At 46.5% G+C, this 27,330-nt stretch overlaps 1 protein-coding gene across 1 annotated transcript in view; it reads right to left on the bottom strand.

The window, feature by feature from the left end:
• MINDY4B (MINDY family member 4B) overlaps positions 1–7,567 on the bottom strand; it is a 128,537-nt gene extending 120,970 nt beyond the window's left edge. Inside the window, exon 1 of the mRNA XM_069727515.1 lies at positions 7,323–7,567. The gene's annotated coding sequence lies outside the window, so the exon portion shown is untranslated. The remainder of the gene's footprint in view (positions 1–7,322) is intronic.
• Between the last annotated feature and the right edge of the window lie 19,763 nt (positions 7,568–27,330).

Genomic DNA, 27,330 nt, shown 5'->3' with positions numbered 1-27,330 from the left:
TCTCAAGGCTCAAGACACCTCACCGAGGACAGAAAGCATGCCATCGAAGACATTCGTTATCCAAAAACTTACTCTGGTATGCAATCTTTCTTAGGACTCATTACCTACTGCAGACAGTGGATTCCGGATGCCTCAAGACTCATGCAACCCTTGTATGACTGCCTCAAGGCTGGAGGGCCAGATTGGTATCATGCTGAAAACCCGTACATCTATGCTCAGCAAAAGGACTGTTTTGAGGCTCTCAAGGAAGCTCTTGTCAGTGCCCCTGCTCTGGGTCTCCCTGACTACACTCAGCCGTTCCACCTCTTTGTTTCGGAGTCTGAAGGACATGCCTCCGGTGTGCTAGCTCAGAAACATGCTGACCGCTTCCGCCCTCTGGCCTACTACTCAGCCAGACTGGATCCTGTTGCCAGAACAGCTCCAACCTGCCTCAAGGCTGTACATGCAGCACATGTTCTCCTGGACAAATCTGCTGACATAGCACTTGGTCATGACTTGATCATTCAAGCCGGACATGATCTCTCGGTTGTTCTCCAACAAACATCTTCCAAGCATCTGACAAGTCAAAGACATCTCAGACTTCAGTGCTCTCTACTTCTACCCTCCAACATCACCTTCCAAAAATGTACTACCATCAACCCGGCCACTTTGCTTCCACATTCTAGGGGGGAGGTGCCTGACTGGATGTATGAGGAATGGAGGTCACCTGGTGACCCACATGACTGTGTGAAAGCACTGGAACAAGAAATTTCTGCACCACAGAATGTGGTAACTCAAGAGCTTCCCAGTCCTGATTTGCAACTGTGGACTGATGGATCCCGATTTGCAGACTCTTATGGCAAGTTCCACACTGGATATGCTGTCACCACTGAAACAGAAGTCCTTCTGGCCGAAGCTTTACCACCTCACCTGTCAGCTCAAGAAGCCGAAATTGTGGCCCTACAACAAGCATGTTATCTAGCAGAAGGGAAAACGGCCAACGTCTACACCGACTCAAGATATGGCTACGGAATCTGTCACGATTTTGGATTCCTGTGGAAGTCCCGAGGGTTCATTACGGCTACAGGAACCCCTGTTAAACATGCACTGAGGATTAAAGCCCTGATGAAGGCATTGGAGCTACCCGTACAGATTGCGGTGATCAAGGTTAAAACCCATGGGAAAGTTGACTCGAAGGAGACTAGAGGAAACCACTTAGAAGACCAAGCTGCCAAAGCTGCTGCCATGAAGAATGTCTCAGCAAAGTGGGAAGAGGAAGAAGCAACACCAGAAAAACTCTGCTGGAAAGATACCTCTACATCTGTGATGCCTGTATTAACCAGAGCACAAACAAAGGAACAGGCAACCACGGAAGCTGCACAAGTTGAAGAAGAACAAGACTTTGAGAAGTCTGAAGCCAAGCCCGAAGCCCGGAGGAAGAAGAAAGAGTTGATAGAAGACATGGAGATGGAATACCCTGCTACCGGATCTGTCTGGAAGCCAGCCCGACCACCTGAAGAAAGATTATGGGAAGAACAGAAGTTGATTTCCAAAGAAGAAAAACAACAGTGGGAAGCTGCAGGAGCCCTTCGTGGAAATCCTAGGTTTGCCGGACAACACCTATTTCCCAGACTCTTCAAAGTAGATGGGAAACCCTGTCTACCCAAAAGAATGTACCCAGCCGTTGCAGCATGGGCTCATGGATCGACTCATCGAGGAAAGAACCAAGCTCTAGCTTGTATCAAGAAGCTTTATTGGGCCCCAGGAATCTCTACCACTGTTACAGCTTACTCAAGAGCCTGCCCAGTTTGTGCCACCTGCAATCCAACAGCCACCGCTAAGGTGCCGCTTCAGCATCTTGCCAAACCAGACTATCCTTGGCATAGGATCCAAGTTGATCATATTCAAATGCCCAAGTCAGGAAAGTATGAGTACGCCCTGGTGGCTGTGGATATGTTTTCCGGATGGCCTGAAGCCTACCCAGTGACCAACATGACTGCCAAGACTACAGCTAAGAAGCTCATCACTGAAATTTCGTGCAGATTTGGAATCCCTGAAGTCATTGAATCGGATCAGGGCCCAGCCTTCACTGCTAATGTCTACGAGGAACTGTGGCACATGTTAGGGACAGGTTTGGGCTTACACACCCCTTATCATCCCTCCAGTTCAGCCAAAGTTGAGAGAATGAACTCTACAATTAAGACCCAGTTGCTTAAAATGAGCCAGGACCACCCACTCCCATGGCCAGATTTGCTCCCCGTGGTCTTATACCACATCAGACACACCCCACAGGGGAAACACGGCTTGACTCCTTTCGAAATTCTTTTTGGTGCTCCACCTAAGATAGGAGATATTAGGCCCCAAGCGTTGTCAGAAACAAATGATAAAGTTGTACAATTTGTGATTGCATTGTCTAAAGAATTGTCTAACACCCACCCTACAGTCTCTGCTTCTCTTCCAGAATCCACAGGTGACGTGGTCCATGACTTTATGCCAGGAGACCTGGTGTATGTGAAAAAGTTTGTGCGCAGAGATTGTCTTCAGCCAAGATTCAAAGGACCCCACACGGTGATCTTGGTTACCCCCACTGCTGTAAAACTTGAAGGAAAGAGCACTTGGATCCACGCTTCACACTGCAAAAGAGACCGAACCAGTGCTTAGTCACAGCGGTGATTGAAGAGAGATGTTGCTGTTTGTTTTTGGTCCTGGGGCTGGGGGCCATCCCCGCCCCTACTTCCTCGGCCCCTATTGTAAATAAGAATTCCGGTGCCACTATTCTCTGGGTAAATCTAACGGCCCCAGTAAATATCTGGAGATTTGATTTCTGTGATGTTGTCAAGTGTCCCGAGACTCAGCGGGTGGTAGAGGGAATTATCCAGTTTTATATATGTGTTACCAGAGAAAACAATAATAATTGTCATTATTGGTCAGATGCTGCCTGGAATACGGGGGATGATTGGGGATATAGACCTAGTGAAGCCATATTCCCTAAGGATGGGATGGGAAGGAGTCTTCGTGGGAGAATGCATCTAACAGCCCTGTTACAACCACCTAGGGGCTGTACATGGGGTAGAAACTGTCACCCCCTCCTCCTAAATCTTGAAAGCCCCCAATCAGCTGACCTGCAGACGTTTGTACTGGGAAGGCATTTTCATAGTGTATTTAGTATCGGATACTATGGGAATTTAGGCCATATACAGCTCCAGGATATTAGCTTCAGACCAACCAAGGCCCCCGTTACCAGTACAGCTAAAACAGGCCCAGGTGAACGTTTGCAAAATATAGTTAATGAAGTAATCCCCATTCCAGGTCTCAGTTGGCAAGAAGTTTTCTCCATAGAAACACAAACAGCCCCAAGAAAAAATGTATGGTTAGAATGGGTAAGATACAATGTAAGAGTCCAGAATATCTCTGTAGGATGTGTTGCTTGTGCTGCAGCGAATACACATCTATACACACATGCATTGTTTTTTCCTGATGACAATACCACTGCCTGTGTTATGAATCTGTTGAAGGGTCTAAAGTCCACTGATTGCTCAGATTATGTCCCACTAATTCATGAAGCACCTAAACTAAAGGTCCCAGGAGGGATAACCGTATTAGGGGACCTGGATCTGGATTTTACACACATAGTAACATAGTAACATAGTAACATAGTTAGTAAGGCCGAAAAAAGACATTTGTCCATCCAGTTCAGCCTATATTCCATCATAATAAATACCCAGATCTACGTCCTTCTACAGAACCTAATAATTGTATGATACAATATTGTTCTGCTCCAGGAAGACATCCAGGCCTCTCTTGAACCCCTCGACTGAGTTCGCCATCACCACCTCCTCAGGCAAGCAATTCCAGATTCTCACTGCCCTAACAGTAAAGAATCCTCTTCTATGTTGGTGGAAAAACCTTCTCTCCTCCAGACGCAAAGAATGCCCCCTTGTGCCCGTCACCTTCCTTGGTATAAACAGATCCTCAGCGAGATATTTGTATTGTCCCCTTATATACTTATACATGGTTATTAGATCGCCCCTCAGTCGTCTTTTTTCTAGACTAAATAATCCTAATTTCGCTAATCTATCTGGGTATTGTAGTTCTCCCATCCCCTTTATTAATTTTGTTGCCCTCCTTTGTACTCTCTCTAGTTCCATTATATCCTTCCTGAGCACCGGTGCCCAAAACTGGACACAGTACTCCATGTGCGGTCTAACTAGGGATTTGTACAGAGGCAGTATAATGCTCTCATCATGTGTATCCAGACCTCTTTTAATGCACCCCATGATCCTGTTTGCCTTGGCAGCTGCTGCCTGGCACTGGCTGCTCCAGGTAAGTTTATCATTAACTAGGATCCCCAAGTCCTTCTCCCTGTCAGATTTACCCAGTGGTTTCCCGTTCAGTGTGTAATGGTGATATTGATACCCTCTTCCCATGTGTATAACCTTACATTTATCATTGTTAAACCTCATCTGCCACCTTTCAGCCCAAGTTTCCAACTTATCCAGATCCATCTGTAGCAGAATACTATCTTCTCTTGTATTAACTGCTTTACATAGTTTTGTATCATCTGCAAATATCGATATTTTACTGTGTAAACCTTCTACCAGATCATTAATGAATATGTTGAAGAGAACAGGTCCCAATACTGACCCCTGCGGTACCCCACTGGTCACAGCGACCCAGTTAGAGACTATACCATTTATAACCACCCTCTGCTTTCTATCACTAAGCCAGTTACTAACCCATTTACACACATTTTCCCCCAGGCACTATTATTCATATCTTCTCTACAGCAAACGCTGCTGCAGGGAAGATATGAATGGGGCTTAAGCACGATGCAGGGGACAGCGCTAAACTTTGGCGCTGTCTCCGGCACGGTGCGTGTGGTACCCAGTGGGCATACGGGCGGCACACGTGCCGCACTGATGTGCCACAGATACGCACCGGCACACGGACACAGATAATTCCGGTACCGATTTTTCCGGTACTGGAATTATCTGGACGTGTGAGACTGCCCTTAATGTGATTTCTTCATGAGATAATCCATCTCTTTTTGAACCTTAGGCTTCATCTTCTCTAGCTTACTGTGTACCTCCCAGAGGGGTGACATCCCTAATACGACTTGAATATATCCCTACATTTTTGGTCTGATAGTGTGCAGTACTGGTTATCATTTTAATCCTTAGGATTTTTAGGTTTTTTTTTATTGTTAAAGACCAGGGATTAATAAGGACCTACCAGAGTCAGCCATCGCTGTGTGGAGGAGCCATTTTACGTACAAGCCAGGGTAGCGACCTCCACGGCAAGGCAGGGACACTTCTTAGGGTACCGTCACACAGTGCAATTTTCATCGCTACAACGGTACGATCCGTGACGCTCCAGCATCGTAACAATATCGCTCCAGCGTCGTAGACTGCTGTCACACTTTGCAATCTACGACGCTGGAGCGATAATTTCATGACGTATGTGCGATGTAGAAGCCGTTGGTTAGTATGCGCACATCGTATACGATATATGTTACACCATGCAATCATGCCGCCACAGCGGGACACTAGACGACGAAAGAAAGTTTCAAACGATCTGCTACGACGTACGATTCTCAGCGGGGTCCCTGATCGCAGGAGCGTGTCAGAGACTGCGATATCGTAACTATATCGCTCGAACGTCACGAATCGTGCCATCGTAGCGATCAAAATTGCACTGTGTGACGGTACCCTTAGGGTATTAGGGTGAGAGAGGTAACAGTCTAATCTTTTTGTTGGGCATTAAATCATTTATCTCCTGTTGCGGTATCTGTACATGATCTAACATAGAGGATTTAGGGTACGTGATTTCCTGAGGATCCGCTGCTTTTCTTTCCACGCAGAAACACTGCATATCTGCAAGTAACATACATAGTAACATAGTAACATAGTAAGGCCGAAAAAAGACATTTGTCCATCCAGTTCAGCCTATATTCCATCATAATAAATCCGCAGATCTACATCCTTCTACAGAACCTAATAATTGTATGATACAATATTGTTCTGCTCCAGGAAGACATCCAGGCCTCTCTTGAACCCCTCGACTGAGTTCGCCATCACCACCTTCTCAGGCAAGCAATTACAGATTCTCACTGCCCTAACAGTAAAGAATCCTCTTCTATGTTGGTGGAAAAACCTTCTCTCCTCCAGACGCAAAGAATGCCCCTTTGTGCCCGTCACCTTCCTTGGTATAAACAGATCCTCAGCGAGATATTTGTATTGTCCCCTAATATACTTATACATGGTTATTAGATCGCCCCTCAGTCGTCTTTTTTCTAGACTAAATAATCCTAATTTCGCTAATCTATCTGGGTATTGTAGTTCTCCCATCCCCTTTATTAATTTTGTTGCCCTCCTTTGTACTCTCTCTAGTTCCATTATATCTTTCCTGAGCACCGGTGCCCAAAACTGGACACAGTACTCCATGTGCAGTCTAACTATGGATTTGTACAGAGGCAGTATAATGCTCTCATCATGTGTATCCAGACCTCTTTTAATGCACCCCATGATCCTGTTTGCCTTGGCAGCTGCAGCCTGGCACTGGCTGCTCCAGGTAAGTTTACTGTGATTTACAGTACAATGTAAATCAATGGCGAAAAAAAGGGTGTGCTAATGGTGCGGAAAAATCCGCACGGAAAACACAGCAGATTCAAAAAAGGACCATGTCGATTCTTTGCGGATCTGCTGGGTTTTTGCACCTTTTCCATAATAGAAATCCGCAGGGGGAAAAAAAGGAAAAAATCCGCAGCAAATCCGCCAAAAAAACGAGCAAAAAAAAAAGCGCAGATTCAGACCAGCTTTTTCTGACAAGAAATGCAGAATCTACACAGAAAATTCTACAGTTAAATCCGCAACGTGTGCACATAGCCTAATGGCATCTCTAATTAGAGGGCTTCATCTCTTACATGTACAATATCTACCATTAGCCACATTGTCTGTGTCGTGCTTGGTTGGGCACATTTTTTCTAATTTCTATTTTGTTTTTTTTTCCCTAAAGAATTTATATATTAAAAGTTATAATCTAAGCGGTATTTTTCTGAAAAGCTCTGTCCCAATATAGGTTCTCATGGAATACAGTACATAGCAAAATATTAAAAAAAAATGAAACAATATATTTTATCCTACTGATCTGCCAACCAGCGATTATCTCACTGTAAATGTGGCAGATGTCAGTAAAATCTTAATGTCATTGTAAATGATTAGACGTGCGATTCTGCTGAATACCTTTTCTTTATAAGGTTGCCTCGTAGCATGGTAATGTGTGACAGAAGCCCCCTTAGTACAATCACATACATGGAGCCAATGACCATACACACAGAAACTCACACTTTATCAGCTTGTGATGTCAGACATCCAGGTTAGGAGACAATTGGTTTTATCCTCAGGTCTTCTGTGGCTCTGTGGCTCTGTGGCTCCAGGATGATTTTATCCTCTTTGTGGGTCTGGGAAGGTTTCACCTTGTGTTGATCTCCTTATACGGTTCTTCCCATGGAATACAGAGGGTATATAGATATATATATATACTGTGACTTTGGAGCAGTTGTTGCACTATACGCTTGTGAATTTTGAGTGACAAGTGAAGAGCGTCCCTCCCACTGTCACTATAGAGACATGAATGCTGAAGCTATTAGTTTTGGCTTTGTTCTCTGCTATGAATCATGAAGCATGACAAATGTGAGCATTAATGTCATTCAAGGACATGACTTAGCAGGCTTCAATATATACAATTACCGGCGTATAAGATGACTTTTTAACCCCTGAAAATCGTCTCAAAAGTCGGGGGTCGTCTTATACGCCATTTACGGCTTGTGCAGGGTGCCATCCTGGATGGTTCCCAGGGTCTGAAGGAGAGGAGACTCTCCTTCAGGCCCTGGGATCCATATTCATGTAAAAAATTAAGAATTAAGAATAAAAATAAAAAATATGGATATACTCACCCTCCGACGGTGCCTGGCTCTCAGCGTTGCAAGCGGCAGCCTCCATTCCTAAGAATGCATTGAGCGTAGGACCTGCGATGACGTCGTGGTCACGCTTATTCCAGCTGGGGCCCTGAATCCATGTACACAATCTCCTCACTGGAGGTGCCGGTATTCTAGGGGCTTATTTCAGCTGGGTTCCTGAACACATACAGACGTAACCACACTGGCGCAAAGCACATCACATAGATTTGATACTACCTTTTATAGCTGCAGCAAGTACAGGACCTTCCTAGAAGGACCAATGAGAGGCTGCCACAGAGCCTGAGCAACTTCAGGACCTTCCTGGAGAACCAATGAGTTTTTCTGCAGTATCTAAGCATGTGACCCTCGATTTCCAATGACAGATCTTACCCCGGGCATGCTCAGAAGGGGAAAAGCAGGACTTAGGCCGGTTTCACATTTGCGGTTGTGACCGCAGTGTTTCTGCCGCAAATATCCGCATGCGTTGTGTATTCCTATATTTAACATTAGGGACGCATGCGCGTTTGACGACGCATGCGTCGTTTCGTTGTCTGCGGTTTGGCGCGGTAAACGCTACATGCAGTAATTTTAGAGGCGTCAATTTGCCGCCTAGAAACATATGTGATCGATTGTGGAAGGAATGCGCCAAAAAAACGCATTGCTGTCTATGTGAACGCATGCGTTCACAAGCACATGCGTTTGCTTGCGTTCGTGAACGCATGCATTGCACCAGAGAAAAACATGTCTAGACACTGATAAGTCACCCCCCACATACAAGGAGATAAAGGGAGGGAGTGGACATTTGCAGGTCACTACTCAGCAGACAGCCAAGCAGAGCAGACAGACCACAGCACCTTGGAGCAAACAAGCCTCTGAACAATGTGAGTATATCCTAGCCAATGCCTTTATTTTCTATTTTCTGTCTTTACATGTCCTAATTTCTGCCATTTCTTTCTTTCTACAGGCATCAGAATGTCATCTTCTTCTTCTGATGAGGAGCAACGTCCTGGGCCTTCTGAAGTAGAACATGTCAGTGAAGTGAGTACTCACCTCCTCAGATTGGTAAGTATTCACTGTCACATCAACACGTATGACAAATTTAGTTTTTTGTTTTTTTTAGAGCACTTCTTCCACTGCAGCAGAGGCTGAGCAGGAGGAGCGGGGTCACGGTCAGGTGGCACGGCGGCAGCGTGTACGTATACGTGACTGACTGTTTATTGTATCCTCACTTTACAATTCTTGAATCTTCCATTCTTTATTTTTCTCTTTCTTTCCCTTTTGCTTCTGCACTTCTTTTTTTTTTTACTTTCAATATTCATGCCATTTCTCTGCTTCTGTTTTATTTCTTCCTTCTGTTAATGTCTCCAACATTAATGTCCTTTTTTTTTAGGTTCCAGAACGGGATGAGGACCTCATAGACAATGACCACCTCATCTCCCTGGTCCATGAGCGAGTTCCGTTGTGGGACACCCGGGTTCCCGAGCACTCGGTCAACGTGACGATCCGGCGGCTATGGAATGAGGTGGCCAAAGCGTTGTGGGATGGCTGGGACAACGCCCCGACTAGGGTCCGAAATGCATTTTGTAAATATTGCAATGCAGTGTGAAGCAGCAGAGACCTTGGCCGTGCTCACGCAACTGTGTGTGATGAGAGAAACGCTCAGGAGTTTCTCTCATCACACACAGTTGTTTGAGCACGGCCAAAAGTACATTGTCTAACCATTATGTTTTATTTTTTCAACAGTGATCAAAACCAAAACACGGCGTTCAATGAAGGACCGCTTCAACAAGGACCTGCGTCAAGAGAGCCGGCTTCCTAGTGTTTCAGGAGCAAGGATCCGAAAATACAAATATCACCGCATCCTTGCATTTATGAGACCAGTCCTTGCCCAGAGAACGTAAGTATATTTTTTGGTGAAAAACAAAAAAATGTTTTGTATTGCATTAGGCTGCCGTCACACTAGAATTTTTTGGTCACTATTTTACATCAGTATTTGGAATCCAAACCCAGGAGTGGATGATTAATGCAGAAGTGGTGCATATGTTTTTATTATAGTTTTCCTCACATTGCACCACTCCTGTTTTTGGCTTAGGCCGCCGTCACACTTGCGAGTTTTACGGACGTAAGAGCATTGAAACTACGTCCGTAAAACTCGCATAACATACGGCACAATGATTCTCAATGGGTCTAGTCCTATCAGCCGTATGTTACGGATCCGTAATATACGGCGTTCTACGGCCGCACAAAATCGTAGCATGCTGCGTTTGTCAGTGTATTGCGCAAAAAATACGCCAATGCAAGTCTATGGGAGAGCGTATAATACGGAATGCATACGGACCATGCATGTGACTTGCGAGAAATACGCAACTCCCTGGCAGATGTCCTGAAATGTCTAAAGGCCTCAATCAGGCAGGTGAGACATGCTAATTAGCTGAAAAAGCCAGACAGTGAACCCGGAAGTCTGCTGCACGCCTCCACGGAGTGAGATTCAGCATGGCAAACATAATTAATGTAGACATGCTGATCATTTTGATCCAAGAGAGGCCTGAAATCTGGGACCAAAGAGACTACAACTATGCCAACAGGGCCAAAAAACAGGCAGCATGGAGGAGCGTGTGTGGGTCCCTCTTCCCACATTATGACCAGCAGCCACGTGCGGCACAGCGACAAATAAGTACACCCATGTTTGAAATGTAATGTTCTTGTTAAACAACAGACCCTTACTACTTTGAATTTCTAAACAATAATTTATAAATTAATCCTGAAAGAAATCAAAAGCACACCAGTATATACATGGTGTTGGCCATGATAAACGGATTTCAGTAATGTTTTGAACAGATGTCCCTTACTAACAGTGTTTCCCAGTAATTGTGCTTTCTGGGATAGAGGGTAGCGGACTCTGTCCTTGTGGCCTTGCTTCATAATTGTGTGTTTGTTTCAAATTTAATAATAAATGTGCTCCACAAATGCCTATTTCTATGCTACACTTAAATCTGTGTAGTCAATTACACCTTGTGTGAGCACTCTGCATAATGGGCTAATCAATGTGTTTAATTTTTGTTGTTTCAGTGGGTGATGTTACAACAAGGTGGCGGAGTATCCGTGACCAATATAGGAGGGAGAGGCAGCAGCGGGAGAGAAGTGGAGCCGGGGCACCTCCTAAAAAACGGAAATATGTCTATTTTGACCGGCTAACCTTATTAAACCCCAGCATGGACCTCAGGCCGTAAGTAAAAACATCACAACCTTTTTTATTTTTTAAGTTTGAGAAATGATTACAAATAAAATTTCAACTAAATAAATTTTTCATTTACAGAACACAGTCTAACCTCACTGACAGGGAGACAGGGTCTGACTCTGAACTGGTCATTGACCCAGTTGGGGAAGGTGAAGAGGTGGCTGGTCTATCTGCTGCTCCCTCAGGCTCCATCCCTCCAGGATCCTCCTCATCTGGCCAGCCAGCTCCAGCTGCAGCAGAACAACAGCAAGAGGCCCCACAGTTCTCATCAGCAGCATCAGCAGCAGCAGCACCACCACCTAGCCAAGATGACCCTGGAAATAGCAGCAGCCCTACTGTTGCCCTGGAGCGATCCCCACAGGCTGCAGTCAGACCAAAGCGTTCACGCCGCAGGCGAGAGCTTCTCCAAAGCAGGAGAAATGTGGATGCTGGGGTCATGAACTATTTGGCACGGGTTCGAGAGGATGATGGGGAGGAGGGATTTACACGTAGCCTTGCCCAGTATTTACGGTCCATAGAGCGGGAGTTGAGGCTTCGTGTGAGAGGGTGTTTTCAGATGCTTATTGATGCATGCACCCCCCCAAATAACCCATACAATCTCTTGCAGATGATTGAACAGTGGCAGATGTCACCAGAAAATATTCTGCGGCCTCAGAGATTACAAGGCATGCATGCTCAACAAGGATCTGAAGCACCCCCTCCACATCAGCCAACACCTCAACCCCAACCCACAATGAACCCACAATGGCAACCTCAGCACCATATGGCGGGATATCAGCAACCATCCCAATATGGCCACTTGTCCACACCCAGTGCTGGAGGCTGGTCCCAACCTGGGTTTGGACAATATGGTCATTTTGGTTTGGAGTATGATTCCCGCCCATATGGTCATCAACATCAGGGGTATCTCCAAAATCCTGTCCCCAATCTTCAAAGTGGCCAGCATCATAGCAGGCCTAATGTCCCTCAGGCCACTACCACATCCGCACAGGGTGCTGGACAATTGGACCTACAAAGGCCACCTGATGCTGACCCTGAGCAATCTACATCTCCAGTACCTACCTACCAGGACTTGTAATTTTTATTTTTTTATTTTTTTGTTTTTTTAATTTTAAGTTAACCATTTTGTTTATTTTTTATCTTTGCTTTGTATACACAATATTGTGTTGGCTTGTGCTTACATAGCAATCTGGAATGTGGATGTTGTTCCTAATTTTTATGGCCACAAAAAAATGTGGATTTTCTTTAAAAAAAAAGGTTATGACAAAACAATAACCAACCCAAATTTTTTTTTACATAAGTAAAATTTTCGTTACTAACAATCAAACTCTGGATGCGTTCTATTCATTCTTACATCACACACACACAGGGCTGCCACTAGAAATTTCGGGGCCCTATACTGGCAAAATTTTCGGGGCCCCCTTGAGACTCCGCCCAGGCCCCACCCCAGCCCCGCCTCCAGGCTCCACCCCTCAAACTGTCCACAGTACCACCGCTCTCTCTTGGAAAAACTCCACTTCTCACCAATCACACATTAACAGTTCCCATCACCAGATCACACATATAGTCAGCAGCTTTTGTTTTGGCCAAAAGATTTTTTAAGCCGCCACCATAACACGGTAGACACTTTTGGCCGGGCCCTACTCTACTGTAACCTATTAAATATTTGTTAAAATATGCAATACAATTTAGGTATATTTTTATTTATTTTTAAATTTTTAAAATGACCAATAATATCACATAGAAGGAACAAATACCACAACACCATGACCAGATAACATATTACCACCACAGTGATCGAATAATATCACATACAAGGAACAAATACCACAACACCATGACCAGACCACATATTACCACCACATAGTGACTGAATACTACAATTCTGATCAGTAATTTAAAAAAAGCACCATACTATCACCATAAGTGCCATTATACACAGGAGATCTGTACTTAGTATGCAGTGTCTGTGTACAGATAATATAGTGATCACTAGTGAAATTATACACAGTAGCTCTATATACAGTGTATAGTGTCAGTGTATAGGTAACACACTGACTCACCAGTGACGTCTCTAGGTGAAGTCCTTCATCTTTCATCCAGCACAGACCGCCATCATTTCATCCAGCCAGGACTTCTCTCTGCAGGAAATAACACAGTTATCTCGAGCTCCGCTTGCAGAACACATTACTTAATTTTTCACAACTTCTACATTACACCACATGAAGAAGGCGACATAGTATCACTCTATACAGTAACAGGACTGCCCCCCATTTAAAACAGTATACTCAAAAAAGAAAATAAATACATCACTGCAGTAATAATATCCCTAAATTAGCCCCTATGGTATTAATAATATCCCCCAGCCTGGCCCCGTGTGTCTCATTCCTGGCGTCAGCCAGATGTTCTCCCATCCTGCCCTCATGAGTATCCATTCTGCCCCATATGATCTCCCCATCCTGCCCCATATGATCGCCCCATGTGATCTCTCCATCCTGTCCCATCTGTCTCCATCATATCCATCCTGCCCCATGATCCTGCACGATCTGTCTCCAATTCTGCCCCCAGTGTCTCCAATCATGCCCCATGTCTCCATTCTGCCCCCTATGTCTCCAACCATGCCCCCATGTCTGCAATCCTGACACTTGTCTCCAATCATGCCCCCTGTGTCTCCATTCTGCCCCATCTGTCTCCAATCCTGCCCCATCTGTCTCCAGTCATGCCCCCATGTCTTTCATCCTGCCCCGTGTCTCCAATCATGCCCCGTATCTCCATTCTGCCCCGTGTCTCGCATTCTGCCCCAAGGTCCAGCATTCTGCCTCTGGGTCTCACAGTCTGCCCCTGTGTCCAGCATTCTGCCCCTGTCACTGTGTCCAGCATTCTGCCCCTATCACTGTGTCCAGCATTTCTGCCCCACTGTGTCCAGCATTCTGCCCCACTGTCTCCAGCATTCTGCTCCACTGTCTCCAACATTCTGCCCCACTGTGTGTCCAGCATTCTGCCCCACTGTGTCCAGCATTCTGCCCCACTGTGTCCAGCATTCTGCCCCACTGTGTCTCGCATTCTGCCCCAATGTCCAGCATTCTGCCCCTGTGTCCAGCATTCTGCCCCTGTCCCTGTCTCCAACATTCTGCCCCACTGTGTGTCCAGCATTCTGCCCCACTGTGTGTCCAGCATTCTGCCCCACTGTGTGTCCAGCATTCTGCCCCACTGTGTGTCCAGCATTCTGCCCCACTGTGTGTCCAGCATTCTGCCCCACTGTGTGTCCAGCATTCTGCCCCACTGTGTGTCCAGCATTCTGCCCCACTGTGTGTCCAGCATTCTGCCCCACTGTGTGTCCAGCATTTCTGCCCCTGTGTGTCCACCATTCTGCCCCACTGTGTCCAGCATTTCTGCCCCACTGTGTCCAGCATTCTGCCCCACTGTGTGTCCAGCATTCTGCCCCACTGTGTGTCCAGCATTCTGCCCCACTGTGTGTCCAGCATTCTGCCCCACTGTGTCCAGCATTTCTGCCCCTGTGTGTCCACCATTCTGTCCCACCGTGTCCAGCATTTCTGCCCCACCATGTCCAGCATTCTGCCCCACTGTGTCCACCATTCTGTCCCACTGTGTCCAGCATTTCTGCCCCTGTGTGTCCACCATTCTGTCCCACTGTGTCCAGCATTTCTGCCCCTGTGTGTCCACCATTCTGTCCCACTGTGTCCAGCATTTCTGCCCCTGTGTGTCCACCATTCTGTCCCACCGTGTCCAGCATTTCTGCCCCTGTGTGTCCACCATTCTGTCCCACCGTGTCCAGCATTTCTGCCCCACTGTGTCCAGCATTCTGCCCCACTGTGTCCACCATTCTGTCCCACTGTGTCCAGCATTTCTGCCCCTGTGTGTCCACCATTCTGTCCCACTGTGTCCAGCATTTCTGCCCCTGTGTGTCCAGCATTCTGCCCCACTGTGTCCACCATTCTGTCCCACTGTGTCCAGCATTTCTGCCCCTGTGTGTCCAGCATTTCTGTCCCACTGTGTCCAGCATTTCTGCCCCTGTGTGTCCAGCATTCTGTCCCAGTGTGTCCAGCATTTCTGCCCCTGTGTGTCCAGCATTCTGCCCCACTGTGTGTCCAGCATTCTGCCCCACTGTGTGTCCAGCATTCTGCCCCACTGTGTGTCCAGCATTCTGCCCCACTGTGTGTCCAGCATTCTGCCCCACTGTGTGTCCAGCATTCTGCCCCACTGTGTCCAGCATTCTGCCCCACTGTGTGTCCAGCATTCTGCCCCACTGTGTGTCCAGCATTCTGCCCCACTGTGTGTCCAGCATTCTGCCCCACTGTGTGTCCAGCATTCTGCCCCACTGTGTGTCCAGCATTCTGCCCCACTGTGTGTCCAGCATTCTGCCCCACTGTGTCTAGCATTCTGCCCCACTGTGTGTCCAGCATTCTGCCCCACTGTGTGTCCAGCATTCTGCCCCACTGTGTGTCCAGCATTCTGCCCCACTGTGTGTCCAGCATTCTGCCCCACTGTGTGTCCAGCATTCTGCCCCACTGTGTGTCCAGCATTCTGCCCCACTGTGTGTCCAGCATTCTGCCCCACTGTGTGTCCAGCATTCTGCCCCACTGTGTCCAGCATTTCTGCCCCTGTGTGTCCACCATTCTGTCCCACTGTGTCCAGCATTTCTGACCCTGTGTGTCCACCATTCTGCCCCACTGTGTCCAGCATTTCTGCCCCACTGTGTCCAGCATTCTGTCCCACTGTGTCCAGCATTTCTGCCCCTGTGTGTCCACCATTCTGTCCCACTGTGTGTCCAGCATTCTGCCCCACTGTGTCCAGCATTTCTGCCCCTGTGTGTCCACCATTCTGCCCCACTGTGTCCAGCATTTCTGCCCCACTGTGTCCACCATTCTGTCCCACTGTGTCCAGCATTTCTGCCCCTGTGTGTCCACCATTCTGCCCCACTGTGTCCAGCATTTCTGCCCCACTGTGTCCAGCATTCTGTCCCACTGTGTCCAGCATTCTGCCCCACTGTGTGTCCAGCATTCTGCCCCACTGTGTGTCCAGCATTCTGCCCCACTGTGTCCAGCATTTCTGCCCCTGTGTGTCCACCATTCTGCCCCACTGTGTCCAGCATTTCTGCCCCACTGTGTCCAGCATTCTGTCCCACTGTGTCCAGCATTTCTGCCCCTGTGTGTCCACCATTCTGTCCCACTGTGTCCAGCATTCTGCCCCACTGTGTCCACCATTCTGTCCCACTGTGTCCAGCATTTCTGCCCCTGTGTGTCCACCATTCTGCCCCACTGTGTCCAGCATTTCTGCCCCTGTGTGTCCAGCATTCTGCCCCACTGTGTCCACCATTCTGTCCCACTGTGTCCAGCATTTCTGCCCCTGTGTGTCCACCATTCTGCCCCACTGTGTCCACCATTCTGCCCCACTGTGTCCAGCATTTCCGCCCCTGTGTGTCCACCATTCTGCCCCACTGTGTCCACCATTCTGCCCCACTGTGTCCAGCATTTCTGCCCCACTGTGTCCAGCATTTCTGCCCCACTTTGTCCAGCATTTCTGCCCGTGTGTCCATCATCCTGCTCCCCGGGCCCCCCTGGATCGCAGCTCTCAAAGAAAAAAAAAAAACCACGACTTCTTACCTGGCCATGCTCCTGCGCCGGGCGAAGATCCCCCCCAGGCTCCACACAGACGCACTCGCCGGGCCCGGCGGCTGACAATGACGTCAGACGCCGGCGACGCCGGCGAGTGCGCACTGCGGCCCTATTCAGCTGCCAGCCTCAGACTGGCTGGCGGCTGTTAACTATTGACGTGCGGGCGCGGGCCCGCACGTCAATAGTGTGCCGCTGCCGCAGCGCCTGCAGGGGGGGCCCGGTGACCAGATGAGACGGGGCCCGATACGGGCCCCCTCTGCTCACCGGGCCCCATACGCCAGTCACGGCTGTCATGCCCTGATGGCGGCCCTGCACACACATGATATGCTCCTAACCATATGTTACATAATTAAATACAACAGACCTAGTTTCAAAATTGTGACCAAAAAAATTTATATATAAAAATAATTACACATGCAAAATTGCATAGTCTTGCCAGGGAGTAGCACCTTGAGGAGTCAAAAAATAATTTGTCAATGCATCAAGAACTTTGAGGCCAGAAAGTGGACGACGCGGAGGAGGGACAAATGGGGTAGGCCTACTAACATTGCTCATGAGGTGATCTTCAAAATTTGGTGAGGAACAATCATGTATTCTTGTGAAATTATGTAGAATAACACAGGCTTTGATCACTTCATTGATTGTAGCCTCACTCAGCTGAATGGCAGACTGAAGAACCCACCATTTGGCTACAAGAATCCCAAAGGCGCACTCAACCAGTCTCCGTGCCCTGGAAAGTCTAAAATTAAACACCCTCCGCCGGGGGTCAAGGTTGCGCCTGGGGTAAGGCCTCATGACGTGCCTCGTCAGTTGGAATGCCTCATCTCCAACCAAAACAAAAGGCACTGCTTTCGCATTGGAGCCTGGGAGTTGTTGTGGTGGTGGGAGGTTCAACTGGTTGTCAGGTAGCCGCCGACCCATTATGGACGAATTGAAGACCCTAGAGTCTCCAGTTCGCCCATAGGCCCCAATGTCTACAATTATAAACCTGTAGTTACTGTCAGCAACTGCTCACAGAACTACAGAGAAAAACTGCTTATAATTGTAGAATTGGGAACCAGAGTTCGGCGGCTTACGCACCCTGATATGTTTCCCATCCAGAGCTCCAATGCAGTTAGGGAAGTCACAAGTGTTTTTGAAACCAGTGGCGATTTTGAGCCAATCCTCCTGTTTGGGCTCAGGCATCACAACTTCCTGAAGTTTCTGCCATATTTGGGAACAGGTTGTCCTAACAATGCGTGAAATTGTCGACCGCCCAATCAGAAACTCCAGGTGTAGACCCGCATAGGACAAGCCTGTGGACAGGAAGCTGAAATACAAGAAAATGTAAAAAAAAACTTTAAAGGGAACCTGTCACCCCGTTTTTTGAGATTGAGCTATAAATACTGTTAAATAGGGCCTGCGCTGTGCGTTACTATAGTGTATGTAGTGTACCCTGATTCCCCATGTATGCTGAGAAATACATTACCAAAGTCGCAGTTTTCGCCTGTCAATCAGGCTGGTCTGGTCAGGTGGGCGTGTTCACAGCGCTCTTTTCTTCCCCAGCTTTCCGTTGGTGGCGTAGTGGTGTGCGCATGTCCAGAGTTCCGACTTCCCTGCGCCCAACGTGAAGACACAGCGCGCGATCTGCGCTGTAATCCCTTGCATCGGTAGGGGCGGCCATCTTCCTGGGGCCACGCGTGCGCAGATGGAGTGCTCTGCTGCACGGGGCTTCAGGAAAATGGCCGCGGGATGCCGCGCGTGCACATTAGAGATCGCGGCGGCCATTTTCCCAAAGCCGAGATGCAAACTCGGCTTTGGGAAAATGGCCGCCGCGATCTCTAATGCGCACGCGCGGCATCCCGCGGCCATTTTCCTGAAGCCCCGTGCAGCAGAGCACTCCATCTGCGCACGCGCGGCCCCAGGAAGATGGCCGCCCCCACCGATGCAAGGGATTACAGCGCAGATCGCGCGCTGTGTCTTCACGTTGGGCGCAGGGAAGTCGGAACTCTGGACATGCGCACACCACTACGCCACCAACGGAAAGCTGGGGAAGAAAAGAGCGCTGTGAACACGCCCACCTGACCAGACCAGCCTGATTGACAGGCGAAAACGGCGACTTTGGTAATGTATTTCTCAGCATACATGGGGAATCAGGGTACACTACATACACTATAGTAACGCACAGCGCAGGCCCTATTTAACAGTATTTATAGCTCAATCTCAAAAAACGGGGTGACAGATTCTCTTTAACATGAGGACTAAGAAAACATGAATAAGCACAAGTGTATATTTCATTTACTATGACATTATTTACAATATAAAAATGTTCATTTAACATTCTTACTATACTAGAATATTAACACCAGTTTTTTTGATGTGCTTGTGGCTTCATGTCCAACTAAAGTTACTGAAACATAGTAGGACACAACACATTTAAAAAAAAATCATCAACATACAGTATGTGCGAATGTTGAATACATACCATAAGGTTAGGAGCAGACGCTCCTCAGCAGAGATGGCTTTTCTCATCCAGGTGTCCTGATAGGTGATCCCAGGACGCAAGATCTCCAACAACATGTCAAAATTCCTGATGGACATGCAACTATACAGGTAAAACTTGTCAGGATAATAATATAATAATAATAATAATTTTATTTATATAGCGCCAACATATTCCGCAGCGCTTTACAAATTATAGAGGGGACTTGTACAGACAATAGACATTACAGCATAACAGAAATACAGTTCAAAACAGATACCAGGAGGAGTGAGGGCCCTGCTCGCAAGCTTACAAACTATGGGGAAAAGGGGAGACACGAGAGGTGGATGGTAACAATTGCTTTAGTTATTCGGACCAGCTATAGTGTAAGGCTCAGGTGTTCATGTAAAGCTGCATGAACCAGTTACCTGCCTAAGTATGTAGCAGTACAGACACAGAGGGCTAATACTGCATAAAGTGTATGAGAACATGATGCGAGGAACCTTTTTTTTTTTTTTTTTTTATTATAAATAGGCCACACAGGGATCGTTAGGTTAATGCATTGAGGCGGTAGGCCAGTCTGAACAAATGAGTTTTTAGGGCACGCTTAAAACTGTGGGGATTGGGGATTAATCGTATTAACCTAGGTAGTGCATTCCAAAGAATCGGCGCAGCACGTGTAAAGTCTTGGAGACGGGAGTGGGAGGTTCTGATTATTGAGGATGCTAACCTGAGGTCATTAGCGGAGCGGAGGGCACGGGTAGGGTGGTAGACTGATACCAGGGAGGAGATGTAGGGTGGTGCTGAGCCATGGAGTGCTTTGTGGATGAGGGTAGTAGTTTTGTACTGGATTCTGGAGTGGATGGGTAGCCAGTGTAATGACTGGCACAGGGTAGAGGCATCGGTGTAACGGTTGGTGAGGAATATGATCCTGGCTGCAGCATTCAGGACAGATTGGAGCGGGGAGAGTTTTGCCCTCAAAGCTGAATATAGTCTCTGGAAATGTCCTTTACTCTGGCGTTGGGTCAATAGAGGATGTACCCACAATCTTCGTCTCCTCCTTCGCGGATCAACATTGACCGGATATGACTGGCCAAAGTGACGAGACAACACCCAGTGAAGCAACACCTGCTGAGTTGTGCTTAAATACACATGGTCAGACATGTTTGTAAGGTCAAAGCAACACAGCCAAAATATGCTAGAGAACATATAGGGCAGATGGGAGGGGTCCACCTGTTGTAGAGGGCTTAAATAGTGTTGTTAATGATGGTTTAAATGATTTGCAGGCCTGAAAACCATTAAATGTCCATTTTGTGATGGTGCGTGAAAAATACGCCATACAGATCACATACGGATTACACACGCACAAGCACATGCGCAAAATACGCGACCACACCTAAGCAACGCTTTAACTACGGAAGATTTCTGGGACATTTTGGCGTATTGAACGCGTAGTACGGACGTATAATACGTTCCGTATTGTCTTACGCCAAGTGTGACGCCGGCCTTACCAATACTGATGTAAAATAGTGAGCAAATACTGACAGTGTGACGGCAGCCTACACAACAGATCTATAGTCATCAAGTCAGGTGTCAGAAATAATTAAATAAATAGGGCAGCACACTGCAGCGCCAAAACATGTAAACTTGAAAAAACGAAATTTGAACTGCATTACTGCACTAGAAATATGAAAAATGAGAGCTTTTAGCGCACAAAAATGGCCAATTTTATGTGTACCTCGTAGCCACGTTAAGGCATCTCTCTTATACGAGGTCCTAAGTTTGACCTACCTCACTGAGAATAAACGTCTCCATCTGAATGGGTACATGCAAAAACCTCTTCTTGGACTCAAATTCTCTCTCTATGTGGAGGGGTATTGGACCTACTATAATTAAAACACCTGAAGCTAGGAGGCGGGGAGTGCACGATCAGAAGGCTAGAGAATACATTTCAAAAAACCTGATCTGCACATCCAAACATAGACTGAGTGTGAACAGGTGCTGAACCCAGAGTCGCCAACTCGTATATAGTTAAATAAATAGGGCAGCACACTGCAGCGCCAAAACATGTAAACTTGAAAAAACGAAATTTGAACTGCATTACTGCACTAGAAATATGAAAAATGAGAGCTTTTAGCGCACAAAAATGGCCAATTTTATGTGTACCTCGTAGCCACGTTAAGGCATCTCTCTTATACGAGGTCCTAAGTTTGACTTACCTCACTGAGAATAAACGTCTCCATCTGAATGGGTACATGCAAAAACCTCTTCTTGGACTCAAATTCTCTCTCTATGTGGAGGGGTATTGGACCTACTATAATTAAAACACCTGAAGCTAGGAGGCGGGGAGTGCACGATCAGAAGGCTAGAGAATACATTTCAAAAAACCTGATCTGCACATCCAAACATAGACTGAGTGTGAACAGGTGCTGAACCCAGAGTCGCCAACTCGTATATAGTTAAATAAATAGGGCAGCACACTGCAGCGCCAAAACATGTAAACTTGAAAAAACGAAATTTGAACTGCATTACTGCACTAGAAATATGAAAAATGAGAGCTTTTAGCGCACAAAATTGGCCAATTTTATGTGTACCTCGTAGCCACGTTAAGGCATCTCTCTTATACGAGGTCCTAAGTTTGACCTACCTCACTGAGAATAGACGTCTCCATCTGAATGGGTACATGCAAAAACCTCTTCTTGGACTCAAATTCTCTCTCTATGTGGAGGGGTATTGGACCTACTATAATTAAAACACCTGAAGCTAGGAGGCGGGGAGTGCACGATCAGAAGGCTAGAGAATACATTTCAAAAAACCTGATCTGCACATCCAAACATAGACTGAGTGTGAACAGGTGCTGAACCCAGAGTCGCCAACTCGTATATAGTTAAATAAATAGGGCAGCACACTGCAGCGCCAAAACATGTAAACTTGAAAAAACGAAATTTGAACTGCATTACTGCACTAGAAATATGAAAAATGAGAGCTTTTAGCGCACAAAAATGGCCAATTTTATGTGTACCTCGTAGCCACGTTAAGGCATCTCTCTTATACGAGGTCCTAAGTTTGACCTACCTCACTGAGAATAAACGTCTCCATCTGAATGGGTACATGCAAAAACCTCTTCTTGGACTCAAATTCTCTCTCTATGTGGAGGGGTATTGGACCTACTATAATTAAAACACCTGAAGCTAGGAGGCGGGGAGTGCACGATCAGAAGGCTAGAGAATACATTTCAAAAAACCTGATCTGCACATCCAAACATAGACTGAGTGTGAACAGGTGCTGAACCCAGAGTCGCCAACTCGTATATAGTTAAATAAATAGGGCAGCACACTGCAGCGCCAAAACATGTAAACTTGAAAAAACGAAATTTGAACTGCATTACTGCACTAGAAATATGAAAAATGAGAGCTTTTAGCGCACAAAAATGGCCAATTTTATGTGTACCTCGTAGCCACGTTAAGGCATCTCTCTTATACGAGGTCCTAAGTTTGACCTACCTCACTGAGAATAAACGTCTCCATCTGAATGGGTACATGCAAAAACCTCTTCTTGGACTCAAATTCTCTCTCTATGTGGAGGGGTATTGGACCTACTATAATTAAAACACCTGAAGCTAGGAGGCGGGGAGTGCACGATCAGAAGGCTAGAGAATACATTTCAAAAAACCTGATCTGCACATCCAAACATAGACTGAGTGTGAACAGGTGCTGAACCCAGAGTCGCCAACTCGTATATAGTTAAATAAATAGGGCAGCACACTGCAGCGCCAAAACATGTAAACTTGAAAAAACGAAATTTGAACTGCATTACTGCACTAGAAATATGAAAAATGAGAGCTTTTAGCGCACAAAAATGGCCAATTTTATGTGTACCTCGTAGCCACGTTAAGGCATCTCTCTTATACGAGGTCCTAAGTTTGACTTACCTCACTGAGAATAAACGTCTCCATCTGAATGGGTACATGCAAAAACCTCTTCTTGGACTCAAATTCTCTCTCTATGTGGAGGGGTATTGGACCTACTATAATTAAAACACCTGAAGCTAGGAGGCGGGGAGTGCACGATCAGAAGGCTAGAGAATACATTTCAAAAAACCTGATCTGCACATCCAAACATAGACTGAGAGAGAGAATTTGAGTCCAAGAAGAGGTTTTTGCAGTAAAGTTAGTGCAGTAATGCAGTTCAAATTTCGTTTTTTCAAGTTTACATGTTTTGGCGCTGCAGTGTGCTGCCCTATTTATTTAACTATATACGAGTTGGCGACTCTGGGTTCAGCACCTGTTCACACTCAGTCTATGTTTGGATGTGCAGATCAGGTTTTTTGAAATGTATTCTCTAGCCTTCTGATCGTGCACTCCCCGCCTCCTAGCTTCAGGTGTTTTAATTATAGTAGGTCCAATACCCCTCCACATAGAGAGAGAATTTGAGTCCAAGAAGAGGTTTTTGCATGTACCCATTCAGATGGAGACGTTTATTCTCAGTGAGGTAGGTCAAACTTAGGACCTCGTATAAGAGAGATGCCTTAACGTGGCTACGAGGTACACATAAAATTGGCCATTTTTGTGCGCTAAAAGCTCTCATTTTTCATATTTCTAGTGCAGTAATGCAGTTCAAATTTCGTTTTTTCAAGTTTACATGTTTTGGCGCTGCAGTGTGCTGCCCTATTTATTTAACTATATACGAGTTGGCGACTCTGGGTTCAGCACCTGTTCACACTCAGTCTATGTTTGGATGTGCAGATCAGGTTTTTTGAAATGTATTCTCTAGCCTTCTGATCGTGCACTCCCCGCCTCCTAGCTTCAGGTGTTTTAATTATAGTAGGTCCAATACCCCTCCACATAGAGAGAGAATTTGAGTCCAAGAAGAGGTTTTTGCATGTACCCATTCAGATGGAGACGTTTATTCTCAGTGAGGTAGGTCAAACTTAGGACCTCGTATAAGAGAGATGCCTTAACGTGGCTACGAGGTACACATAAAATTGGCCATTTTTGTGCGCTAAAAGCTCTCATTTTTCATATTTCTAGTGCAGTAATGCAGTTCAAATTTCGTTTTTTCAAGTTTACATGTTTTGGCGCTGCAGTGTGCTGCCCTATTTATTTAACTATATACGAGTTGGCGACTCTGGGTTCAGCACCTGTTCACACTCAGTCTATGTTTGGATGTGCAGATCAGGTTTTTTGAAATGTATTCTCTAGCCTTCTGATCGTGCACTCCCCGCCTCCTAGCTTCAGGTGTTTTAATTATAGTAGGTCCAATACCCCTCCACATAGAGAGAGAATTTGAGTCCAAGAAGAGGTTTTTGCATGTACCCATTCAGATGGAGACGTTTATTCTCAGTGAGGTAGGTCAAACTTAGGACCTCGTATAAGAGAGATGCCTTAACGTGGCTACGAGGTACACATAAAATTGGCCATTTTTGTGCGCTAAAAGCTCTCATTTTTCATATTTCTAGTGCAGTAATGCAGTTCAAATTTCGTTTTTTCAAGTTTACATGTTTTGGCGCTGCAGTGTGCTGCCCTATTTATTTAACTATATACGAGTTGGCGACTCTGGGTTCAGCACCTGTTCACACTCAGTCTATGGATGGATGTGCAGATCAGGTTTTTTGAAATGTATTCTCTAGCCTTCTGATCGTGCACTCCCCGCCTCCTAGCTTCAGGTGTTTTAATTATAGTAGGTCCAAAACCCCTCCACATAGAGAGAGAATTTGAGTCCAAGAAGAGGTTTTTGCATGTACCCATTCAGATGGAGACGTTTATTCTCAGTGAGGTAGGTCAAACTTAGGACCTCGTATAAGAGAGATGCCTTAACGTGGCTACGAGGTACACATAAAATTGGCCATTTTTGTGCGCTAAAAGCTCTCATTTTTCATATTTCTAGTGCAGTAATGCAGTTCAAATTTCGTTTTTTCAAGTTTACATGTTTTGGCGCTGCAGTGTGCTGCCCTATTTATTTAACTATATACGAGTTGGCGACTCTGGGTTCAGCACCTGTTCACACTCAGTCTATGTTTGGATGTGCAGATCAGGTTTTTTGAAAGGTGTCAGAAATAATGAATTCATGATGCACAAATAAATGCCTCATGAATTCATTATTTCTGACACTTGTCCTGGTGAGTATAGATATGCCTTGTATGACCTCCATCGTTCCTTCCCATTTTACATCAGTATTTGGAATCCAAACCCAGGAGTGGGTGATTAATGCAGAAGTGGCGCATCTGTTTCGATTAGACTTTTCCTCGTACTCTTATACTCCCGGTTTTGGCTTACAAAGTCTGATGTAAAACTATGACCAAATACTGCTAGTGTGACCTCAGCCTTAATCTGTATGTTTATATTCCACAGGAGTTTGCGTTTTGTAAATGTTTGGTATTAATATTTTTTTCTCCTTTTTTCACAGCACATGGAGCATCACTGTTGGCCTAGGTTCTGGAGTGGTCCTTCATCAGACAGCCACGGACCCGTCCCAGTCATCCTCCAGCGCTGCTGCAAGTAGGCCTGCTACACTAACTGGAGACCAGGAAGCTGGTCCATCAGGTGATCCACTTCCCCAGTCCTCTGCCTCTGCCCATTTTTTTATAGGCTCCTCCCGGCAGCGGCAGAGGGCCGCGGACAGGTCACTCATGCCCGAGTTTCTGCACTTGAGCTCGGTTTTCCACGAAGGACTCAAGGCGATGGGAGACCGACTGGATACTGCCCTTAGCCTTATGAGTACACGTATCCAGGAGGTTACCACAGCCCTTGCCCAAGTGAAAGCTGACCTCCAGAGGCCAGCACATCATTTTTTTTTTATCAAATTGAACAGGGCATGTCGGAACACCTTACTCTCTATCTCCAGATTAGTGTTATGCAGGCCTGCAATGCTGCTTACGTGCAGGCTATGCAGCAGAGTCAGTATTTTCAGCAGACATTGGGGCATTTCCACCTCTGCCCACACTGTCACGCTTCACCTCAATGCTGACCTCTGCTGCATACCACTCCACGGCCACCTCCATTCCAAGCACTACCGGACACCACTATAGCACCACCACCATGCCGAGTGCTGTAGGACAGCCCACCGCCACCACCATGACAACTGCTGCTCCTGCTTGGACCTCCTCCAGTGCCACCACCATGCGGCAGCCACAGGACCCTGGCATGGCCTTCAGTACCACCACCACAACAGCAATACCGCTGCCGGACCCTGGCCTGGTGTTCCCCGCCACCACAACAGCAATGCCGCTGCCGGACCCTGGCCTGGCGTTCCCCGCCACCACAACAGCAATGCTGCTGCCGGACCCTGGCCTGGCGTTCCCCGCCACCACAACAGCAATGTCGCTGCCGGACCCTGGACTGGCGTTCCCCGCCACCACAACAGCAATGCCGCTGCAAAGGCACACGGACCGTGACAGGTCGGCCACCATGGCCAAGCTGATACCAATGAGCCCAACGAGGCTCCCAGGACAGCAGCGCCGATCCAAAAAAGGGAAAGGCAAAAAAAAAACAAAAGACGATAGCTATCCCTCCCCCCTCACCTCCTAATGTGTCTGTAATGTCTGGTTTGTCTCACCCTTCCAGTGTGTCTCTGCCCTCTCATGTGTCTAGCCCAATCCCCGAATTTCCAGACCCCAGTAATTTTATTGCACCTTCTCCAGCCACCCCTGCGTCGTCCACAGTTAGCCAGCCCTCACAGCTCCACACCCCCTGTTTACGTCAATCAACCCCAAGCAGGCGCACTTAATTTTTTTTTTTGGTTTGTTTTGTTAAAATAAATAATAATGTTTTTTGCCCCCAATAAGGTTTTGTTAATTGTGTATTTCGCCGCCGGCAACACACACCGTGCACTAAATAAAAAAATGCGCCAAACCCTTTTTTTTTGGGTCACCTCCTAGCTCCAGTACTTAGTTAGTACAACACTGAAGCTTTGTGTGTGTTTGGTATAGAGATATGAGGTGGCCCCAAAAAATAATACTTGTATTTTCTCCAAAAAGTATTATTTCTATTTACTCTGGGATTTTTGGTCGCAGACTGAAGATAAAATGGTGGTAATACACAGCTGAATACACAGCAGAACTA

The sequence above is a fragment of the Ranitomeya imitator genome, chromosome 5 (genome assembly GCF_032444005.1).
Source record: "Ranitomeya imitator isolate aRanImi1 chromosome 5, aRanImi1.pri, whole genome shotgun sequence".
NCBI lineage: Eukaryota > Metazoa > Chordata > Amphibia > Anura > Dendrobatidae > Ranitomeya > Ranitomeya imitator.
Note: the sequence above shows the minus strand (reverse complement) of the source record. Positions and strands in the feature narration are given on the sequence as shown.